General features: G+C 41.6%; 1 protein-coding gene across 3 annotated transcripts in view; it reads right to left on the bottom strand.

The window, feature by feature from the left end:
• LOC117508844 (vascular endothelial zinc finger 1-like) overlaps nt 1–22,292 on the bottom strand; it is a 79,752-nt gene that overhangs the window by 25,228 nt on the left and 32,232 nt on the right. The gene's annotated exons all lie outside the window — the stretch shown is intronic.

The following is a 22,292-nucleotide window of genomic DNA, read 5'->3' as shown; positions in this document are numbered from 1 at the left end:
TTTCCTCCTTTATTTAGAATTCTGAGCTGAGCCGCTCTGTATCTGGTCATTAAAACAGCTGATCCTCCGCGACGTGTCAACAACTAACACTATTTTCCACTCAAATGCACCTAAACTCTCTTTCTGAGGACCCATGATGTGAAACGCATAAATAAATAAATGTTATCCATTCTTTGTGCTCAAACAACAAAGCAGGGGCGAATCCAGATGGAATGGGGGCGTGGGGCAAGGATGTGCCCCCCCTCACAACACCACTAGATTAAAGGTCCAGTTTTGAAGCCGTTTTTTACTACAACTACTAATATTGCTTAAAATAACAATAATTTCGACAAGTAAAATGTTTAGAGAGAATTTAAATGTTAGAAAATGTTAGAATTTAATAGTTACATTTATAAAAAATGTAGGTTCGAAATTGCAAGTTTTACTGTTACAGTGCTGTCAACAGTTAAATATGAGGTCAAGAAAGAGGTCTTTATTTTACTTTTTATAAAACAAGTATTTATTTTCATTGAAGTCAAGAAAGGGTGACTATAAAGTGAATTTTGGCAAAACAGGTATTGTCATGTTGAGGTGGCAGAGGGTTGTTGTCGACAGCTGGGAAAAGTAACTAAAAAAGTAACTAGTAATCTAACTTAGTTACTTTTACAATTGAGTAATCAGTAAAGTAACTAAGTTACTTTTTCTAGGAGTAATCAGTAATTGGATTACTTTTTCAAAGTAACTGTGGCAACACTGGTCATTCCACATGAAATCAACTTATTTCCAAAAATCCCTCAGTTCATGGTCGCAGATTTGAGTTTCTCATATTGTGGACATTATGGTCTCAGCGTGAAAAATCCAAAATATTAGGCTCACACTCCAAACTGTTTTCAGTGTCTAAAGTGTGTGTGTGTACAACGGCACGGCACCTTTTAAAGGGTACATACATTGTACTTTCTTGGAAACTTTGCAGGGTCGTGTCTCTCAGAGTACTCACAGGTTTTTCCATTTGTCCAAATGAAACCATAAAGGTTTTCTTGTTGATACGTTTTCAATGTAGGGATGTTCAAAAAATTCAGCACAAATCCATTTTCGGAGCACCCTGCCTGATATACCTGGCCTCTGTAGCAAAAAAGGAAAGTGGTTTTGAAATTATCTTGTAATGACATTTAAATGTAGAATAAATACATAACCTGAATGGTTTACAGTATCAAGCATGTAAATAAGTGAATCCTGAGAAACAAGGAAGTGAAGTGACCGAGGTAGGGGGCAGGGTTTAGGAGACGGGCTTGCCTCCCCCTCTCAAGGAGAAAAAGTTAAAAATTTTATCTGGTAACAGGACGGAGAACAGGACATGGAGACATGGAAAATAATTACAACATTCCATATGATTGAATTTGTAATGATTTTACACTTGTGGGAAGTTTATGAGACCATTGTGAAAGCATTCATTTTCCTCCAAGCAACAGTTTGTGTGTAACCAGCTCAGTGACTGTTGAACATTCCTTCATCAGGCAAAAGGGAAACATCTGTACTACACAAAAACAGAGTCTCAACCAATTTTGTGTGAAAATACAGAGTGCAACTTCTAATGTCCTTAGGATTAATCTGAGCATAATCTGCAGGGTTCTCACCAGCATTATAACAGCGCCTGAAAAACAACACCATTTCCAAGGGGGTGTAATGGGAAAATGATCATTTCTCGAGGTTGATTGTGGACCTGCTGCTTCCAAATCAGAACCAGCGGGTCCACAATTAACCGAAAGAGACAAATCATTTTTCATCAAACTCAGTCAAAGCCACTTAAAGATGTCAAACGTGACTCATTTTTCCGCTGATTAAAGTCGCTACCGGACTCTCGTCTGTTATGGGTAAGAAAAGACAATCGTTTCACACTAAGTTTTTTTCTTTCCTCATAACGCACCTTTCCATGGGACAGCGCGCAAAGTTTCTCTGGTGTGGACTGAGGGAGAACTTTATCCCCAGCGATCATTGCGCGACAATGGGAAAGGTTATTGGGGGAAAAGTATTTCTGCAGCCGCAAAAGTTCTCCTGCAGTGTGCCGCGCACCGAGCTGGGGAAAACGTTCTCCTGCAGTGTGCCGCACACCGCCGCTGGGGAAAACGTTCTCCTGCCCGCTTAAGTTCTCCTGCAGAGAGCTGTGCACCGAGTGCTGCAGGATAGGAAAAATGGTAAATGGACTGCATTTATATAACACATTTCCATCTGCATCAGACGCTCAAAACGATTTCCAATAATGCCTCACATTCACGTAAAAAATTTTTTTTTTGTAAGAGTCTGTTCTTCACAGGAACCAGTGTGATGAGTCCCTGACTGGAAAAGAAAAGAACTGGTGGCAGTAGCCAGAACCAAAGTTATTTTCAGCCACTGCAAAGCTGAAGTTTCTCATCAGCGGAGTACTCCGAGTGTTAAATATCACCTAAATGCAGCACATACAGCTGATGCCAGCAAATCATTCAACGAAACAAACTGCGGCACAAGGCTTCAGCAGACTACGTTAGATGCAGGATGTAAGAGAACTATAGATCAATCAATCAATCAATTTTTTTATATAGCGCCAAATCACAACAAACAGTTGCCCCAAGGCGCTTTATATTGTAAAGCAAGGCCATACAATAATTATGTAAAACCCCAACGGTCAAAACGACCCCGTGAGCAAGCACTTGGCTACAGTGGGAAGGAAAAACTCCCTTTTAACAGGAAGAAACCTCCAGCAGAACCAGGCTCAGGGAGGGGCAGTCTTCTGCTGGGACTGGTTGGGGCTGAGGGAGAGAACCAGGAAAAAGACATGCTGTGGAGGGGAGCAGAGATCGATCACTAATGATTAAATGCAGAGTGGTGCATACAGAGCAAAAAGAGAAAGAAACAGTGCATCATGGGAACCCCCCAGCAGTCTACGTCTATAGCAGCATAACTAAGGGATGGTTCAGGGTCACCTGATCCAGCCCTAACTATAAGCTTTAGCAAAAGGAAAGTTTTAAGCCTAATCTTAAAAGTAGAGAGGGTGTCTGTCTCCCTGATCTGAATTGGGAGCTAGTTCCACAGGAGAGGAGCCTGAAAGCTGAAGGCTCTGCCTCCTATTCTACTCTTACAAACCCTAGGAACTACAAGTAAGCCTGCAGTCTGAGAGCGAAGCGCTCTATTGGGGTGATATGGTACTACGAGGTCCCTAAGATAAGATAGGACCTGATTATTCAAAACCTTATAAGTAAGAAGAAGAATTTTAAATTCTATTCTAGAATTAACAGGAAGCCAATGAAGAGAGGCCAATATGGTATAGATAAACAAAGGCAAGAGAAGCTTGCAATGCAACAGCGAAATGGATTGCTACAGACTGCAGGCCGATTAGTGTTGTGGATGATGTCGGTCTGAGAGACATTCTGAGAATCACAACAAATGACAGCACATATGAGATTCCGTCACGACGCACTACAAAAGGAGAGGACTGCAAAAGCCACAACTTTACAACGTGCACCTGCTGTTGCTCTCACTGGGGACTACTGGACATCACTGGGTAACCATTATTTATTTTATTTAACTGCAACTGCACAGACAAAATGCTGTTAAGTGTTTGCAGAACAAACGTTATGGCACTTTCATTCATATGGCAGAACATTTAAAATAAAATAGTGCTATACACTACTTTTGAATTCTTTTTTGGATTTTCTTTTTCTTGCTTGCCTCTACTGGTGGTTGGCTCTCACTGCGGTATTGTATCACTTCCTGTTCCAGAGCACAGCGGTGTTTTTTCTGTATCTGTTAGCTGTTTAATCTGCGCAGTTAGATTGATCTAGTTATCTAGATTACGATTTGTTTCCCAGTGTAATCTTTACGTGCCTTAACTAAAGCACTCCTTCTGCTGAATCACCTCTAAATTATTTACACATTATTCACTTTGCGTGTTTTTAGGAATCCGCTAGCTTAGCGTAGCTACTAGCTCTTAGCCGATTTAGCATGGCGGCTTCTCCTGTCTCTCCCGCACTTTTCTGCTCTGGGTGTGAAATGTTTAGTTATTCCTCGGCCTCCTTTAGCAGTAATGGTACTTGTAATAAGTGTAGCTTATTCGTAGCTTTGGAGGCCAGGCTGGGCGAATTGGAGACTCGGCTCAGCACCGTGGAAAATTCTACAGCTAGCCAGGCCCCTGTAGTCGGTGCGGACCAAGGTAGCTTAGCCGCCGTTAGTTCCCCCCTGGCAGATCCCGAGCAGCCGGGAAAGCAGGCCGACTGGGTGACTGTGAGGAGGAGCGTAGTTCTAAACAGAAGCCCCGTGTACACCGCCAACCCGTTCACATCTCTAACCGTTTTTCCCCACTCGACGACACACCCGCCGAGGATCAAACTCTGGTTATTGGCGACTCTGTTTTGAGAAATGTGAAGTTAGCGACACCAGCAACCATAGTCAATTGTCTTCCGGGGGCCAGAGCAGGCGACATGAAGGAAATTTGAAACTGCTGGCTAAGGCTAAGCGTAAATTTGGTAAGATTGTAATTCAACGTCGGCAGTAATGACACCCGGTTACGCCAATCGGAGGTCACTAAAATTAACATTAAATCGTGTGTAACTTTGCAAAAACAATGTCGGACTCTGTAGTTTTCTCTGGGCCCCCTCCCCAATCAGACCGGGAGTGACATGTTTAGCCGCATGTTCTCCTTGAATTGCTGGCTGTCTGAGTGGTGTCCAAAAAATGAGGTGGGCTTCATAGATAATTGGCAAAGCTTCTGGGGAAAACCTGGTCTTGTTAGGAGAGACGGCATCCATCCCACTTTGGATGGAGCAGCTCTCATTTCTAGAAATCTGGCCAATTTTCCTTAAATCCTCCAAACCGTGACTATCCAGGGTTGGGACCAGGAAGCAGAGTTGTAGTCTTACACACCTCTCTGCAGCTTCTCTCCCCCTGCCATCCCCTCATTACCCCATCCCCGTAGAGACGGTGCCTGCTCCCAGACTACCAATAACCAGCAAAAATCTATTTAAGCACAAAAATTAAAAAAGAAAAAATAATATAGCACCTTCAACTGCACCACAGACTAAAACAGTTAAATGTGGTCTGTTAAACATTAGGTCTCTCTCTTCTAAGTCCCTGTTAGTAAATGATATAATAATTGATCAACATATTGATTTATTCTGTCTTACAGAAACCTGGTTACAGCAGGATGAATATGTTAGTTTAAATGAGTCAACACCCCGAGTCACACTAACTGTCAGAATGCTCGTAGCACGGGCCGGGGCGGAGGATTAGCAGCAATCTTCCATTCCAGCTTATTAATTAATCAAAAACCCAGACAGAGCTTTAATTCATTTGAAAGCTTGTCTCTTAGTCTTGTCCATCCAAATTGGAAGTCCCAAAAACCAGTTTTATTTGTTATTATCTATCGTCCACCTGGTCGTTACTGTGAGTTTCTCTGTGAATTTTCAGACCTTTGTCTGACTTAGTGCTTAGCTCAGATAAGATAATTATAGTGGGCGATTTTAACATCCACACAGATGCTGAGAATGACAGCCTCAACACTGCATTTAATCTATTATTAGACTCTATTGGCTTTGCTCAAAACGTAAATGAGTCCACCCACCACTTTAATCATATCTTAGATCTTGTTCTGACTTATGGTATGGAAATAGAAGACTTAACAGTATTCCCTGAAAACTCGCTTCTGTCTGATCATTTCTTAATAACATTTACATTTACTCTGATGGACTACCCAGCAGTGGGGAATAAGTTTCATTACACTAGAAGTCTTTCAGAAAGCGCTGTAACTAGGTTAAGGATATGATTCCTTCTTTATGTTCTCTAATGCCATATACCAACACAGTGCAGAGTAGCTACCTAAACTCTGTAAGTGAGATAGAGTATCTCGTCAATAGTTTTACATCCTCACTGAAGACAACTTTGGATGCTGTAGCTCCTCTGAAAAAGAGAGCTTTAAATCAGAAGTGTCTGACTCCGTGGTATAACTCACAAACTCGTAGCTTAAAGCAGATAACCCGTAAATTGGAGAGGAAATGGCGTCTCACTAATTTAGAAGATCTTCACTTGGCCTGGAAAAAGAGTCTGTTGCTCTATAAAAAAAGCCCTCCGTAAAGCTAGGACATCTTTCTACTCATCACTAATTGAAGAAAATAAGAACAACCCCAGGTTTCTTTTCAGCACTGTAGCCAGGCTGACAAAGAGTCAGAGCTCTATTGAGCTGAGTATTCCATTAACTTTAACTAGTAATGACTTCATGACTTTCTTTGCTAACAAAATTTTAACTATTAGAGAAAAATTACTCATAACCATCCCAAAGACGTATCGTTATCTTTGGCTGCTTTCAGTGATGCCGGTATTTGGTTAGACTATTTCTCTCCGATTGTTCTGTCTGAGTTATTTTCATTAGTTACTTCATCCAAACCATCAACATGTTTATTAGACCCCATTCCTACCAGGCTGCTCAAGGAAGCCCTACCATTATTTAATGCTTCGATCTTAAATATGATCAATCTATCTTTGTTAGTTGGCTATGTACCACAGGCCTTTAAGGTGGTAGTAATTAAACCATTACTTAAAAAGCCATCACTTGACCCAGCTATCTTAGCTAATTATAGGCCAATCTCCAACCTTCCTTTTCTCTCAAAATTCTTGAAAGGGTAGTTGTAAAACAGCTAACTGATCATCTGCAGAGGAATGGTCTATTTGAAGAGTTTCAGTCAGGTTTTAGAATTCATCATAGTACAGAAACAGCATTAGTGAAGGTTACAAATGATCTTCTTATGGCCTCGGACAGTGGACTCATCTCTGTGCTTGTTCTGTTAGACCTCAGTGCTGCTTTTGATACTGTTGACCATAAAATTTTATTACAGAGATTAGAGCATGCCATAGGTATTAAAGGCACTGCGCTGCGGTGGTTTGAATCATATTTGTCTAATAGATTACAATTTGTTCATGTAAATGGGGAATCTTCTTCACAGACTAAAGTTAATTATGGAGTTCCACAAGGTTCTGTGCTAGGACCAATTTTATTCACTTTATACATGCTTCCCTTAGGCAGTATTATTAGACGGTATTGCTTAAATTTTCATTGTTACGCAGATGATACCCAGCTTTATCTATCCATGAAGCCAGAGGACACACACCAATTAGCTAAACTGCAGGATTGTCTTACAGACATAAAGACATGGATGACCTCTAATTTCCTGCTTTTAAACTCAAATAAAACTGAAGTTATTGTACTTGGCCCCACAATCTTAGAAACATGGTGTCTAACCAGATCCTTACTCTGGATGGCATTACCCTGACCTCTAGTAATACTGTGAGAAATCTTGGAGTCATTTTTGATCAGGATATGTCATTCAAAGCGCATATTAAACAAATATGTAGGACTGCTTTTTTGCATTTACGCAATATCTCTAAAATCAGAAAGGTCTTGTCTCAGAGTGATGCTGAAAAACTAATTCATGCATTTATTTCCTCTAGGCTGGACTATTGTAATTCATTATTATCAGGTTGTCCTAAAAGTTCCCTAAAAAGCCTTCAGTTAATTCAAAATGCTGCAGCTAGAGTACTGACGGGGACTAGAAGGAGAGAGCATATCTCACCCATATTGGCCTCTCTTCATTGGCTTCCTCTTAATTCTAGAATAGAATTTAAAATTCTTCTTCTTACTTATAAGGTTTTGAATAATCAGGTCCCATCTTATCTTAGGGACCTCGTAGTACCATATCACCCCAATAGAGCGCTTCGCTCTCAGACTGCAGGCTTACTTGTAGTTCCTAGGGTTTGTAAGAGTAGAATGGGAGGCAGAGCCTTCAGCTTTCAGGCTCCTCTCCTGTGGAACCAGCTCCCAATTCAGATCAGGGAGACAGACACCCTCTCTACTTTTAAGATTAGGTTTAAAACTTTCCTTTTTGCTAAAGCTTATAGTTAGGGCTGGATCAGGTGACCCTGAACCATCCCTTAGTTATGCTGCTATAGACGTAGACTGCTGGGGGGTTCCCATGATGCACTGTTTCTTTCTCTTTTTGCTCTGTATGCACCACTCTGCATTTAATCATTAGTGATCAATCTCTGCTCCCCTCCACAGCATGTCTTTTTCCTGGTTCTCTCCCTCAGCCCCAACCAGTCCCAGCAGAAGACTGCCCCTCCCTGAGCCTGGTTCTGCTGGAGGTTTCTTCCTGTTAAAAGGGAGTTTTTCCTTCCCACTGTAGCCAAGTGCTTGCTCACAGGGGGTCGTTTTGACCGTTGGGGTTTTACATAATTATTGTATGGCCTTGCCTTACAATATAAAGCGCCTTGGGGCAACTGTTTGTTGTGATTTGGCGCTATATAAAAAAATTGATTGATTGATTTTGCATACAACAATGCAATTAATCATGGAAATCATGTGATTAATCATGATTAAAATTTTTAATCATTGCCCAGCTCTATTAAAAATGCAAAGTACTTTTTATCTGATTACTTGATTAATCGCCAGAATAATTGATAGAATACTCGATTACTAAAATAATCAATAGCTGCAGCCCTAGATCCCATGCTGGTGTTCAGGATGGTAGGCTTACAGAAGAAGACACCCACTCCCACTTCTGGATAAACAAAAACATCTTTGTTTTTTTTTTTACTTCAATATTAATTTCTGATTACTGTACATTCTGAAGTAAAACAAAAAACAAAACAAATGTTGCTTACATTAAATTACTTGTAATTAAAATAGTTAAAGTAAAAAAAAAAAGATTCTTTTGATATCTTTGATGTTCATCTGTAGATTAAAACCATAAATATCTATTGTAGTTGTTTCAGATTAGATGATTTCTTGATTAACATGACAATGAACCTTGGGCATTTATTTATTTATTTAAGATACATTAGCATGAAAATATTGTGTACAATTTTAAGTCTGATAGATTCCTTCATTCCAGGAAAAAAAAGACAAGAAAAATAAATATAAATATTTATTATAAACACAACAGATGTTGTTGAGACGACTACAGTGTGTTTGTTAATTAGGATTTCTCAATGTGACATTAAACCTCATGATGAAATCATTTTTTAATTAAGTCATTTCAACATTTAATTACGTCCTCACTGACTATGATTGCTTTTAATGTTGTGATCAGGACAGTAATTTCTAAAACATGAATTTGACTAGTAATTGAGGATGTTTTAAAATTATGCACACTAGGGGCGGAGCTTTTTCTACCTTTGCAAATGTCTTTTTGACTGAACTTTGACTTCATGGACATGTTTAATGATTCATTCATTTAATGTTAAAATATAACAGGAAACAGCTTTTTCAAATAACAAAATAGTTTGTTTAAATTGTTTTAATTAGGTGTGAGTTTGCAGAGACGACAGGTGGGCTGGACCCTAAAGACATTTAACTAGATGAAGGTGTCCAGTGCAGCTTCAACCTCAAATTGATGGAGTTTCTGGAGACACCTTCCTCACATTTTGAAGCGCAAAGATGGAGCTGGGCGATATGACTTAAAATGCATCACGATATAAATTAAATCCCTTCACGGTAACGGTATACTCGTATATCACAATATAAACATAAGTGTAAAAGTTATAATGGAAGTGTTTCTGAATGGGTCATATAGTCATAAAATAAATGAAAAAAAAAACAAAACAGATACAATTAATTTTGAGCCCCTGATTCTCTGACTTGCTAGACATGTATTTTGTGCACTGGAATAATCTCATTTTGGCCATTCCTGCTTCTGTCCAGCAGGAGACAGTGTTAGTTTGTCTGCTTTTGGTGGTGTTTTTCCAGAAATACCTCAGAGACACCACCACGTGGGTTGATGATCCTGACTGCCTCATGTCATGGGGTTCCAATGAAAAAGCAGAAGGCATAGTTTGTTTTTCTCCGCTCCCCTGCCCCAAGACGGAGCTCTCAGTGCATTTGAATGAGGAAATGTGAGACTGTTTACGCAGCGTTCTGCACATACGCGTACCAAATATGACCACAAAATTCACAAAAAAAAAAAAATGCAGAAATTATTAATCAGAATTCAGGTTATAGTAGGCCTGTTAACAAAATTTAAAAACTTGCATAAAGTTTAAAGCATGCACTTTTAAAACGCATTGAAACAGAGACAGCCTGGTGAATTTAATTGGACAATTGCTTAATTTGGTGATGTGACTTTTACATGACTGAATTCAGTCAAGCGACTCCAGAGGGTTAAAATATCTTAGTATTTTACACTCTTACAAGGAAAAGTTTTAATCTGTCGAGGTGGACATTGAGTCTGTGACTGAAGCGCTGACTGCAGCCTTTTCCAGTCATTCAGAGTCACTGAGGAAGAGACGATGACGTTATCAACAAGCATTATTGTGATTGGTCAGTGGAGTCTAAATTTATGTCCCTGCGGTCATTGTGCAAGAGGTGGAGTACACCCTGGACAGGTCACCAGTCTAATGCGGGGCCAATACAGTAGTGTTCAGAATAATAGTAGTGCTATGTGACTAAAAAGATTAATCCAGGTTTTGAGTATATTTCTTATTGTTACATGGGAAACAAGGTACCAGTAGATTCAGTAGATTCTCACAAATCCAACAAGACCAAGCATTCTTGATGTGCACGCTCTTAAGGCTATGAAATTGGGCTATTAGTAAAAAAAAAAAAAAAAAAAAAAAAAAAAGTAGAAAAGGGGGTGTTCACAATAATAGTAGTGTGGCATTCAGTCAGTGAGTTTGTCAATTTTGTGGAACAAACAGGTGTGAATCAGGTGTCCCCTATTTAAGGATGAAGCCAGCACCTGTTGAACATGTTTTTCTCTTTGAAAGCCTGAGGAAAATGGGACGTTCAAGACATTGTTCAGAACAGCAGCGTAGTTTTATTAAAAAGTTGATTGGAGAGGGGAAAACCTATACGCAGGTGCAAAAAATTATAGGCTGTTCATCCACAACGATCTCCAATGCTTTAAAATGGACAAAAAAAAACAGACACGTGGAAGAAAATGGATAGAAGAATAACCAGAATGACAAAGGTTCACCCACTGATCAGCTCCAGGATGATCAAAGACAGTCTGGAGTTACCTGTAAGTGCTGTGACAGTTAGAAGACGCCTGTATGAAGCTAATTTATTTGCAAGAATCCCCCACAAAGTCCCTCTGTTAAATAAAAGACGTGCAGAAGAGGTTACAATTTGCCAAAGAACACATCAACTGGCCTAAAGAGAAATGGAGGAATATTTTGTGGACTGATGAGAGTAAAATTGTTTTTTCTGGGTCCAAGGGCTGCAGACAGTTTGTGAGACGACCCCCAAACTCTGAATTCAAGCCATAGTTTACAGTGAAGACAGTGAAGCATGGTGGTGCAAGCATCATGATATGGGCATGTTTCTCCTACTATGGTGTTGGGCCTATATATCGCATACCAGGTATCATGGATCAGTTTGGATATGTCAAAATACTTGAAGAGGTCATGTTGCCTTATGCTGAAGAGGAACATGCCCTTGAAATGGGTGTTTCAACAAGACAATGACCCCAAACTCACTAGTAAACAAGCAAAATCTTGGTTCCAAACCAACAAAATTAAAGCCTCGCAGATGTGAAGAAATCATGAAAAACTGTGGTTATACAACTAAATACTAGTTTAATGATTCACAGGATTGCTAAAAAAGCAGTTTGAACATAATAGTTTTGAGTTTGTAGCATCAACAGCAGATGCTACTATTATTGTGAACACCCCCTTTTCTACTTTTTTTTTTTTTTTTTTTTTTACTAATAGCCCAATTTCATAGCCTTAAGAGTGTGCATATCATGAATGCTTGGTCTTGTTGGATTTGTGAGAATCTACTGAATCTCTACTGAGTCACATAGCACTACTATTATTCTGAACACTACTGTACATATAGGTCAGTGGTTCTCAACCCAGTCCTCAAGTACCACCTAACCTACATGTTCAATCTCTCCCTACTCTGCCACGAGCTGATTAGCTCATTCATGTGTCTGTTACAACTTGACTGGCTGAGATAATCAACAGGGAGAGAGGACCAGGGCCCAACCGCACGAAACGTAGGATTCAGACATCCAGGATAAATGACTGAGCTGAGCTCATCGTATCCAAAACAGGAGCATTCAGGCTCAATCGGTTGCTCAGAGACCAAGTCAGAATGAGCAGACACGGACACTACGAGCCAGGATTTCGTGGATGTCCTGGATAAGTTCGCACAGGCAGATTCCACAAACAGACCCCGCCGTGGACCACAGTTTCACCGATGCACCATGGCAACCAGAGCAGCGTAGCTCTCCCTGGCGGAGGCAAAGTCCTCGTGGAAGCTAACAAGGATGTAAACGACCAAATAAGAAAGAAAGGTAACACCGCCAGAGTTATAAAATGTGGTGCAAATAGGACTAATAAATGGAATAGTTTTGACTGTGAATGCATGGTTTGCAAAGTAAAGGTCAAATGTCTATAGACGTTAGACCTTAGACATTGCTATAGACTTAGACTGCTGGGGGGTTCCCATGATGCACTGAGTGTTTGTTTCTCTTTTTGCTCTGTATGCACCACTCTGCATTTAATCATTAGTGATTGATCTCTGCTCCCCTCCACAGCATGTCTTTTTCCTGGTTCTCTCCCTCAGCCCCAACCAGTCCCAGCAGAAGTCCCAGCTTTGCCTTACAATATAAAGCGCCTTGGGGCAACTGTCTGTTGTGATTTGGCGCTATATAAATAAAATTGATTTGATTTGAACGTCGACGTACATCAGATTCTATGACATGTGACATACAGTATGTTACCTCGTAACATGACAAGTGAGCATGACACATGGTGCAAACGATTCCTTTTTAAAACCCTGTTAACCAATAATTTGCACCACATTTCACAAAAATTGGAGCAACTTTAACTTTTGACCCCTGTACAAAGAAACTGACCTTTGTCACCATTCTTGCTGTTTTGACCCCATAACATCCAGTCATACAGTCCAAAATGTACCTCTTAATGCATTTACACATAGGCAAGACGCGTTATGAATATTGTATATAGCGTCATATTTGCATCTTTCTTGGCACATTCCTGACATTCTTAATAAGACTTAATGCATCTGAATAGATTTCTTACTAGTGCGTGTTGGTGCGTGATATTCATGGAGCATGTTTTTGGCTGTCAAAAAAAAAATCTTCCACGAATGTCAAGCACCACCCTCATTTTGCCTCATGTCGTGGAGGTTGCAAGTGAGCGTGTTGATCTGTCTTGATTAGCGGTGATCCTTAATAAGAGCGTGACAGCGTTCTTCTCTGACGTGCGCATAATTAAACCCCGCTGCACCGCATTCAGTTTCATTGCTGCAGTATGCTGAAGAAGGACAGAGACGCCAAGTCGGCTAAAAGCCTCGTTCCAATGCTCCTCGGCGTGCTCCTGCAGGTGTTCCACCTACTGCATGTGCCTGATGTTTGGGAAAATGAGTGATATGAGAGCCGCGTGGAGCCACATATCTGGCTCTCTCACTCTCCTCCTCCTCCTCTGTGTGCCACTCCATGGCACAGAGCCCAACTAAGCATGCAGTCACAAAGTTCTCCCGCTGTGGATTTTGAGGAGCAAACTGGAGTGATCTGAATTGTTCAGCAACTGACAGTAGGATGAATATGAGTGTGAGAGAGTGTGTGTGTGTGTGTGTGTGTGTGTGTGTGTGGAGACAATTTGCCTCATTCACAACATGACAGAATGTAACGATGCACTGTTACACGCGACAGCACACAACAACGCGGAACATTATTCTTGACCGTGTGTAATGGTTCCTGATGATTCTCCAGCAACACATGCCATTAATCGGAATGCGTGGTAAAAGGTTGCAGCAGTTTGAGGACACCTGATGCCTCTGCCCTGAATCATCACAGTCGTGATCAGCGGCCAAGAATGTATACTTTGTTCCATTCGTGGCGTGCCGTCATGTCATACAACATAGGAATCTTTGCGATCAGACACATAATGTGGTATAGCTTTCAATATGATTGGAGCATTTTAAAATTTTGACCCCTGTGTAATTCTTCACTGACCCCTACACATGGCCACCATATTGGATTTTCAAGTGGACAACAAGGTTCTCCCTACCAATCCAATTGAGTTTTTAAAATATATTTGATGCATCAAACAGGACCTGATTGTGTCAAAGAAACAATGACTAGGCACTTTCATTTCTACTGCTTCGTGGTAATTTCTATCCTCCTCTGCAGCTTGAATGGGTTCTACTTGTTTTGCACGGGGCCTCAGCCTTCACAACAGATTTGTATCAAAATGGTGAGAGCAGATATGGAACAGCAGGCCGCTCTCCACGGGCCCTGCTGAGATGGACCACATCATTATTCACAATGTATCAGACGAAATGTGAACTGCAGTCCAGGTTTACTGCTACAGCGCTGTGAATTTAAAATGACTTGACAAACTGTGACGGATCCCAGACTCTTCACACATCTTCAAGCACCAAATGTCTTAGCCACACTAAAGGAAGTTCACAGTCACACCCACTCCCACCCCCACACTAGATCCTTAGGTGCTTCAACTTTTTTGTGGGGGAGGGGAGTTATAGGGATTTTAGCACATCTACCCCCTCGCCTGACTGACCGGGTTGAGATGCTTGGCTGCACCTGAAAAGCCACAGGGTCAGCTCCTTACCCCTGACCTATAGTGATTACAGAAAAGAACAAGGCGGTCTCAATTGGTACGTTTCTGGGCCAACTTGTTCCAGAGTTGCTGCTTACAATGTGAATCTCTGCTTACGCCCTGTCAGAAATATTCATGCAAACCCCCACTCCCAGTGGAACCCATCCCACCAGGGATCTGCCGTGACCAATTCCACAATGGCTACTAGCAGCTGCAGAATTGAAAACTGTGTTTGCTTACGTTTCTGTGCCTGTCATGCCTGTCATTGAGTTATTTAAGATGGTCCTTTTTGTCTTTTACCATCTATGTAACAGTTGAGGCAGAAGATTTTCAGACGACAGTTGCATAATTACCTAGTTTCGTCTAGTCTAGTCTGCAGAACACCTGCCCCACCCTCCCCCTACCCTCAGTTTAGCAAACATGGATGTTACTGGAAGAACAGTAATTCCATACTCCTTGCCCACACTTGGGGGGGGGGGGCAAGAAGAGACAGCACTATCTTTTCATTGTCATTGATTAATACCATGCTGCACCAAAAAAAAAAAAAAAAAAAATCAAAACAACCATACCACGTTATGGTGCGACCAAAGGAGAAAGCTGGTAACGTCAATGCAGACAGCGGAAAAGTTAGTCCAGAGCCTTGTACTCTAATGTGTCCCACCTGGGTAGTCCGACTCTGACATTATGTTAAGGCCCGGTCACGCAGAACTAACAAAGGGCAACAAAGCCCAAACGAAACAAGAAATCTGGACTGTTGTTGACATCGTTCAACCATCGCTCAGCTTTGCTCCTGCAGCTGGCGCTTCATCAGGATTTTTAAACCGTCAAAAAATTTGAACGAATGCCACCGAAAACCTGAAACGTCCGTATTTCGTTTTGCTGTCATTCTTGACGGTTTCTTAGTTTTTGTAATGTTAGAGTTTCGTTTGACTTGGTTTACACTTCTTTCAACCTCACACGTCCAACATATTGAACAAACACAATAACATCTGAATGAATGAATAACTAAAGCCTCAACCAGCTGAATGTTTTCATACACTAACAATAGCGTTAAGAATGTTTTATCAACTATGTACGGACATTTCAAACGTTTGTGGCTCGCCTGCGTGTGGGTGTGGCCTCATGACTGGCGCCAGACACGTACAGTTCCCCACTCACCTGGAAGTACTGTGGAAATGAGGGAGAGGCTGGCTGCCTGTGGCAGTAAGCAAACAAATTCAATTTTTTTTTCCAAACGTTCCAGACGTAGGGATGCAGGCTGCAGCTCTAGCGCGCCTTCAGTCTGTGCACGCACACACACATGTATGCGCGAACACACAGTCACATAGTATATGACCATTCCTGAAGGAAGGAAAAAAAGCCGCAAAGTCACAAATCGAGAAAAGGTGGACGAATGAGCTTTCACTTTTCCCATCACCGAATAGCCTGCGAATCAAGAGTGCAAAAGGAACGACAGAGGAACGAAATGAAACCGAAGCTAACGTTGACCTTGACGCTTTAAACGAAATGTTCATGATCGTGTGACTGACAGCAGCAAATTGTTAAAAATAACAGCTCCATTTTGTTTCAGTGAGTTGCTTCTGTTCCTCTTTCTTGCTGCTGAGGAGGCGTCAGTGAGCCGGGCACTGTACTAATGGTGTCAGCAGAAACCGATTCAAATTGATTTAATTTTAAATTTCCATTCCAATTTATTAGACTGGTCTTTCCACTGCCCTGAATGGTAATTACGAAGGCAGACAGCTGCTCTAACCCCACATCTGTTAAGTGATGCAGTCAGGCCACATGGGCATCTCTGTGGCCTTCGCCATCCACTGGGGTCATCAACACTATAAAGCCCCTTTCACACTGGCATATTCTTAGAGCTGCGTATTGCGGCGTTGTGTTTCATTTAAATATGCCCAAAATGCGAGCGTACTCAGCCTTTTTCCGTGTTTGTAGATTTGCTTGCAGCTGCATGTGTTCACTTTTTAATGTGTGCACACAGTCGTGTGTAGCCCTTGTCACTATTTAAACCCAGTTCTCTCCTGCCGGCTGTGCAGAACACGTCGCTGCACTTGTTAAACAGTGGACTGTATCATGAGGCTTTTACAGTTATGTAGCCAAAGCTGCTATTTTCTGCCTCTGTGGAAGTGCGCTCTGTTCTCTACTGCACGGTGTGGTGCACGTCAGAAACAGTCATTTAAAGGAGACCTGCACTGAAAAAAATGCAGTCAGATTTTTTGAACAAAAAATGACTTACATTTACACGAGATCCTTCTGAATGTAGTAAAGTAAATCTGCAAGCCCAGATCTGTCATTCCACGGAGAAATCTTCATTTGAAAATGACAAATTTACAGCTAACAGCCCTCTGCAAATTGTCCCTCTCATGGACACTGCCAAGACGTCACGGACAAGACCCTCTCCCAGCATGCATTGTGCCAATTGTAATTTGTGGATTTACGTCAGTTTGCATCTGCACCTTTTTCTTGTCTTATACGGAAGGATCCACTTTTTTAAAACTTCATATTGTCTTGCGGCACGTTTGGTGAGTACACATTTCTTTTATTTGTGCTTGAAAATTATTTTGGGAGACTTTTTCATACACCTGTTTGATTGAGTGGTGTTGCAATGAAAATCTACTGTCTTTCGCCTCCGGTACCATTGCGGGATATGGAGGCGAGACCCGCAAAGAATCCCAGTCATTAAAAATATATAAACCTCTCTCAGTGTCCATGGAGCTCTGGGGTTCCGATTGCCAAGACGTGCGGTGCTGTGGATTTTGTCGCAAGAAGTCTGTCCTTGCAGCAACAGGTGTACCGGCCGCTTCGCATTAAAACAGCGAGCGTAATCTCAGGACTTGTGCCAAGTGTGCTGCAGCTCCATTCAGTAGACAGAGAGGTGATGCCGGTGTTGTGTGCTGAATCTGGCACAAGCTGCAAAGCAGACACGGGTGTGAGTGGCCCGCGTTGGCGGTTAACGAGCTCGTTAACAAGACCGCAGACTTAATAAGCGCAGCGGAGGCAGAGAGCGGGAAAGGAAGAACGGCGCCCGCTGTCGATGTCGTTGCTGATCTGAGCACACAGATCTGTATCTCACATTCATTGCGGCTTACTTTTGGATGTTGAAACCAGGACGTGTATAAGTAACATTACTAACAGATAAAATCAATTTCAATGCGGGATCGGACTGAAGGCGGGAGCGCTTCGTCTTGTCCCTGACGTCATGGAAATGATACGGCTGTACAAACTGTTTTCACAGAGGGCTAATTTTTAGCTGCAAATTTGTCATTTTTAAACGAAGATTTCTCCGCTGAATTACAAATTTGGGCTTACAGATTTACTTTACTGCATTCACAAGGGTCTTATAAATACATATCAGCTATTTCTTTCTGAAATCTGACCACATTTATTTCAATGCAGGTCTACTTTAACATTATTATTACATTACATACACGTCCACCAGTTACATCAGCTGTTCTGAACACACAGGTGCTGTGGGCTGTGTGATCATGTTCTCCAGCTGATTCCTCTGGATTCACACACTCAGTTTTTGGTTGTGTACATATCTTCTGTCCTAACCGCGTAGCCCTCAACATACTGCAGCGTAGGGAGAAAAAACTCCACATAGAGCTGCTAAAAGTGGACAGAGAGCTGCTCAAATCGGCGTAGACGATAAGCCACAAAGAGCAGCTCTACGAATACGCTAGTGTGAAAGGGGCTTAAGATACGTATGAGGTAGACCATGCAGAGAGAAATATACCACATGGCCAAAATGCTGAAGCTCCTCACAACACAATTTATACTTGTCACCTACATCTCCCCAAGTAACCGCTCCTTTGATACGGTCATTCCAGCAGACCCAAAAACTAGTCTTTCCAATGGCTTAAACTACAAGTCTATGTGTACTTTTCTGCAGTGATGAGATCTGATAGTGCTGCCACTGGCCAGCACACAGCACAGCAACCAATCAAAGTCGATTTTATTTACACAGATCATACATAGCTTTTAATGAGCTCAATGCCAAGGCAGTGATAAGCTAGCATCTGTTATCACTCACAGGGTTCTGGCTAGAAAGCAGAGACTGGCAGATGTGGAAGCAGCACCCCCTCAGGAGTCTGGAGGTATGCTCCCTGGAAATTTCTGGATTTTTATATCTTAAAATGATGCATTCTAAGGCTATCTCCCCAACAATTAAAAAGGCATTCAGTGAGAGGCGTTTCAAAGAATGCTTTAACACCACACTTTTTTTTTTAACCAATCTGGATTTTTTCATTTTTTCAAATGAAGTCACTTGCAATCTGCCGTTTTTCTTTGTGGCCCCAGTATTCCACAATTCTGTCAAATGAGCAAATAAATGGCAATTTTTTTTGCCGGTCAAAGGTGTTTGTGGGGCAAAGTGCAGTTATGCGTTTTTGAGAAAAATTAAAATTTCTGCATGTCTGTTGCCATCTTCTGTTGCCTTTTCAGTACAAAAGTGAGAATTAAAATCATACTTCACTTATAAATTACAACAATATTGTGTTATTACCACAAAAGCACTCTGGCTGTAATTTTTGCAGTTTACTTCACACACAGACAGACTCATCTCAACCACTTTCTCCAATTAAGGGTGGCAGGGGCTGGAGCCTATCCCAGCGGTCAAAGAGCACGAGGCGGGGTTCACCCTGGACAGGACGCCAGTCTGTCGCAGGGCCACATTTCAGCAAACAAACATCTTCACACCCACACCTACGGACAATTTAAATTTATCCAACCCACCTAACCAGCAGTTTACTTTTAAACACTCCCCCCTCCCCCAGCAAACAAAATGTTCTAGTGCCGCCTGAGAGCCTATATTCACTCTTAGTTCTGGATGTGAAACATTTAAATATGCCTAAACTAAAACACTTCCAGGATACTTTAGTCCTTGTCTGAACAGAGTGCCCTAGTTTTACTACCGCAATGGCGCTCTAAGTGGAATTGCTCACTCATATTAAAGAAAAACAAAGTTTATGTAAATTCCTAATGAAGTCTTTTCATGCTATGGTTACACCAGTGGACCACAAATTAATTTGCTGCTGCTTATACAGGTCTGAGTCACAGTGGAAGGAGACCAAGCAGCTCTTCCCACACTTCCCTATCCTTGGGCAAGTCCTCCAATGCTTCATAGGGGATCAGGAGGCATTCCCACCCAGCTGGAAAGTATGAGCTCTTCAGCATGTTCTGGGTGTTTCCTGGGGCCACCTGTCAGCTGGATGTGCATGGAAGACCTCCCTAGGTCTCTACTGGATATTTGAGCTTCTTACCCTCTCCCCAAGTGTAAGCCCTGACACCAGAGAGAGGAATCTCATTTCAGCTGCTTGCATCCACGACCTTGTTTTTTCAGTCATTACCCAAAGTTCACGACCACAGGTGAGGATAGGACTGGTAATTCAAGATTCTGGCTTAGCTCTTTCTTCACTACGTCCGTCCGGTACAGTACCCACAGGACCTCAGCCGTGGCCTTAATCAGTTTGTCAATCTCATGCTCCATCTTACCTCCACTCCTGAACAAGACCTGAACACTTGAACTCTCAACCTGGGCAATAACTTGGAAACAGAAGGGACAATCCATACTTTTCTGACAGAGAGCCATGGTCTCAGATTTGGGGGAAACAATCCTCAACCCAGCTGCTTCGCAATCTGTCTCAAACCTGTCCAGTGCACAACAGATGTCACAGTCTGCTGAAACCAACGGAACCACATCATCCGCAAACAGCAGAGATGTAATTTTGAGGTCACCAAACTGGACATCCTGAAGTCCCTGACTGCACCTTGAAATTCTGTCCACAAAAATCACAGATAGGATTGGTGACAAGGGGCAGCCCTGGTGGACTCCAACACCCCCAGGAACAGGTCTGATGTAATGCCAAGAATGTGGACACAGCTTTTGGTCGCATAGAGGGGGTCATGTGTTGCAGCAGTTTCTGGTACCTCGCAAACATTACAGGCAATCTGTTGAAATTTGGTGTCATCCACAAGCTAAATAAGAAATACTTCTCATTTTCATTGCTCTTCTTAGCCATAAAAAGCATATATTGCTGATATGGTGAGTGTATACTCCAGTCTGTCACATGTATGAGAATACGGTCATTTTACAATTTCATAAAACCAAATATTTGCATTGGACTGTTTCTGTTCTGTATTTACACTGATCAAAACATTTGACTTCTACAACTGATGATGCCTGAAAATGAATAAAAATAACATGACACAAGCTGCACCTACCATTCATTAATAGCTTACTTATAAGGTTTTGAATAATCAGGTCCCATCTTATCTTAGGGACCTCATAGTACCATATCACCCCAATAGAGCGCTTCGCTCTCAGACTGCAGGCTTACTTGTAGTTCCTAGGGTTTGTAAGAGTAGAATGGGAGGCAGAGCCTTCAGCTTTCAGGCTCCTCTCCTGTGGAACCAGCTCCCAATTCAGATCAGGGAGACAGACACCCTCTCTACTTTTAAGATTAGGCTTAAAACTATCCTTTTTGCTAAAGCTTATAGTTAGGGCTGGATCAGGTGACCCTGAACCATTCCTTAGTTATGCTGCTATAGACTTAGACTGCTGGGGGGTTCCCATGATGCACTGAGTGTTTCTTTCTGTTTTTGCTCTGTATGCACCACTCTGCATTTAATCATTAGTGATTGATCTCTGCTCCCCTCCACAGCATGTCTTTTTCCTGGTTCTCTCCCTCAGCCCCAACCAGTCCCAGCAGAAGACTGCCCCTCCCTGAGCCTGGTTCTGCTGGAGGTTTCTTCCTGTTAAAAGGGAGTTTTTCCTTCCCACTGTCGCCAAGTGCTTGCTCACAGGGGGTCGTTTTGACCGTTGGGGTTTTTACGTAATTATTGTATGGCCTTGCCTTACAATATAAAGCGCCTTGGGGCAACTGTTTGTTGTGATTTGGCGCTATATAAATAAAATTGATTGAATTGATTGATAGCAACAAAATCCATTTCAGTTCTCAACAAAACTGATTTGGGTTTAAAATTTACTTGCGTGTTGCCTGTGGGGATCCACGGGTCCTAGACTGGGTAGTGTTTCTAAAATAGGTCGCTGACATTTTTCAAGAGTGGCAATAAATTTAACAAAGCTTGTATAATGAGTTGGAATGGTGTGCAAGTCCAGAATGTTTTAAGAACCTTAGACCCTCAGCAATTTTTTAGAAGAACTCAACCCCTTTATTTCTTGTTAATTGTCATTTTTTTAATGTTCATTTACTGTCTTAAAATATTTATAAATTGTTTAGGTTCTTGTCAGCATATACACACTAATGTTATTATGATTATTTTATTTTTACTTGTATTTTGTCATTTGATTTTTAAATGGACCACAATGGAAATAAGTGTTTCCACTTTCTTGTGTCTATGTTTAACATATTTACAATTATATTATGTACAGTTGTGCTCAAACGTTTTATATACCCTGGCAGAATTTTTGCTCTTTTGGCCATTTTTAAGAGAATATGAATGACAACACAAAACTTCCCACCCCCTCATGGTTAGTGGTTGGGTGAAGCCATTTATTGTCTAACAACTGTGTTTCCTCTTTTTAAATCAAAATGACAAGAGAACTACCCAAATGACCCTGATCCAAAGTTTACATACTCCTGTTCTTAATACCATGTGTTGCCCCTTTAACATCAGTGACAGCTTGGAGTCTTTTGTGGTAGTTTGGGACGAGGCTCTCTGATGGTAAAACTGCCACTGAATGTGTC

The sequence above is a fragment of the Thalassophryne amazonica genome, chromosome 4 (assembly GCF_902500255.1).
Source record: "Thalassophryne amazonica chromosome 4, fThaAma1.1, whole genome shotgun sequence".
Classification (NCBI taxonomy): domain Eukaryota; kingdom Metazoa; phylum Chordata; class Actinopteri; order Batrachoidiformes; family Batrachoididae; genus Thalassophryne; species Thalassophryne amazonica.
This window is presented reverse-complemented; position numbering and strand designations above follow the sequence as displayed.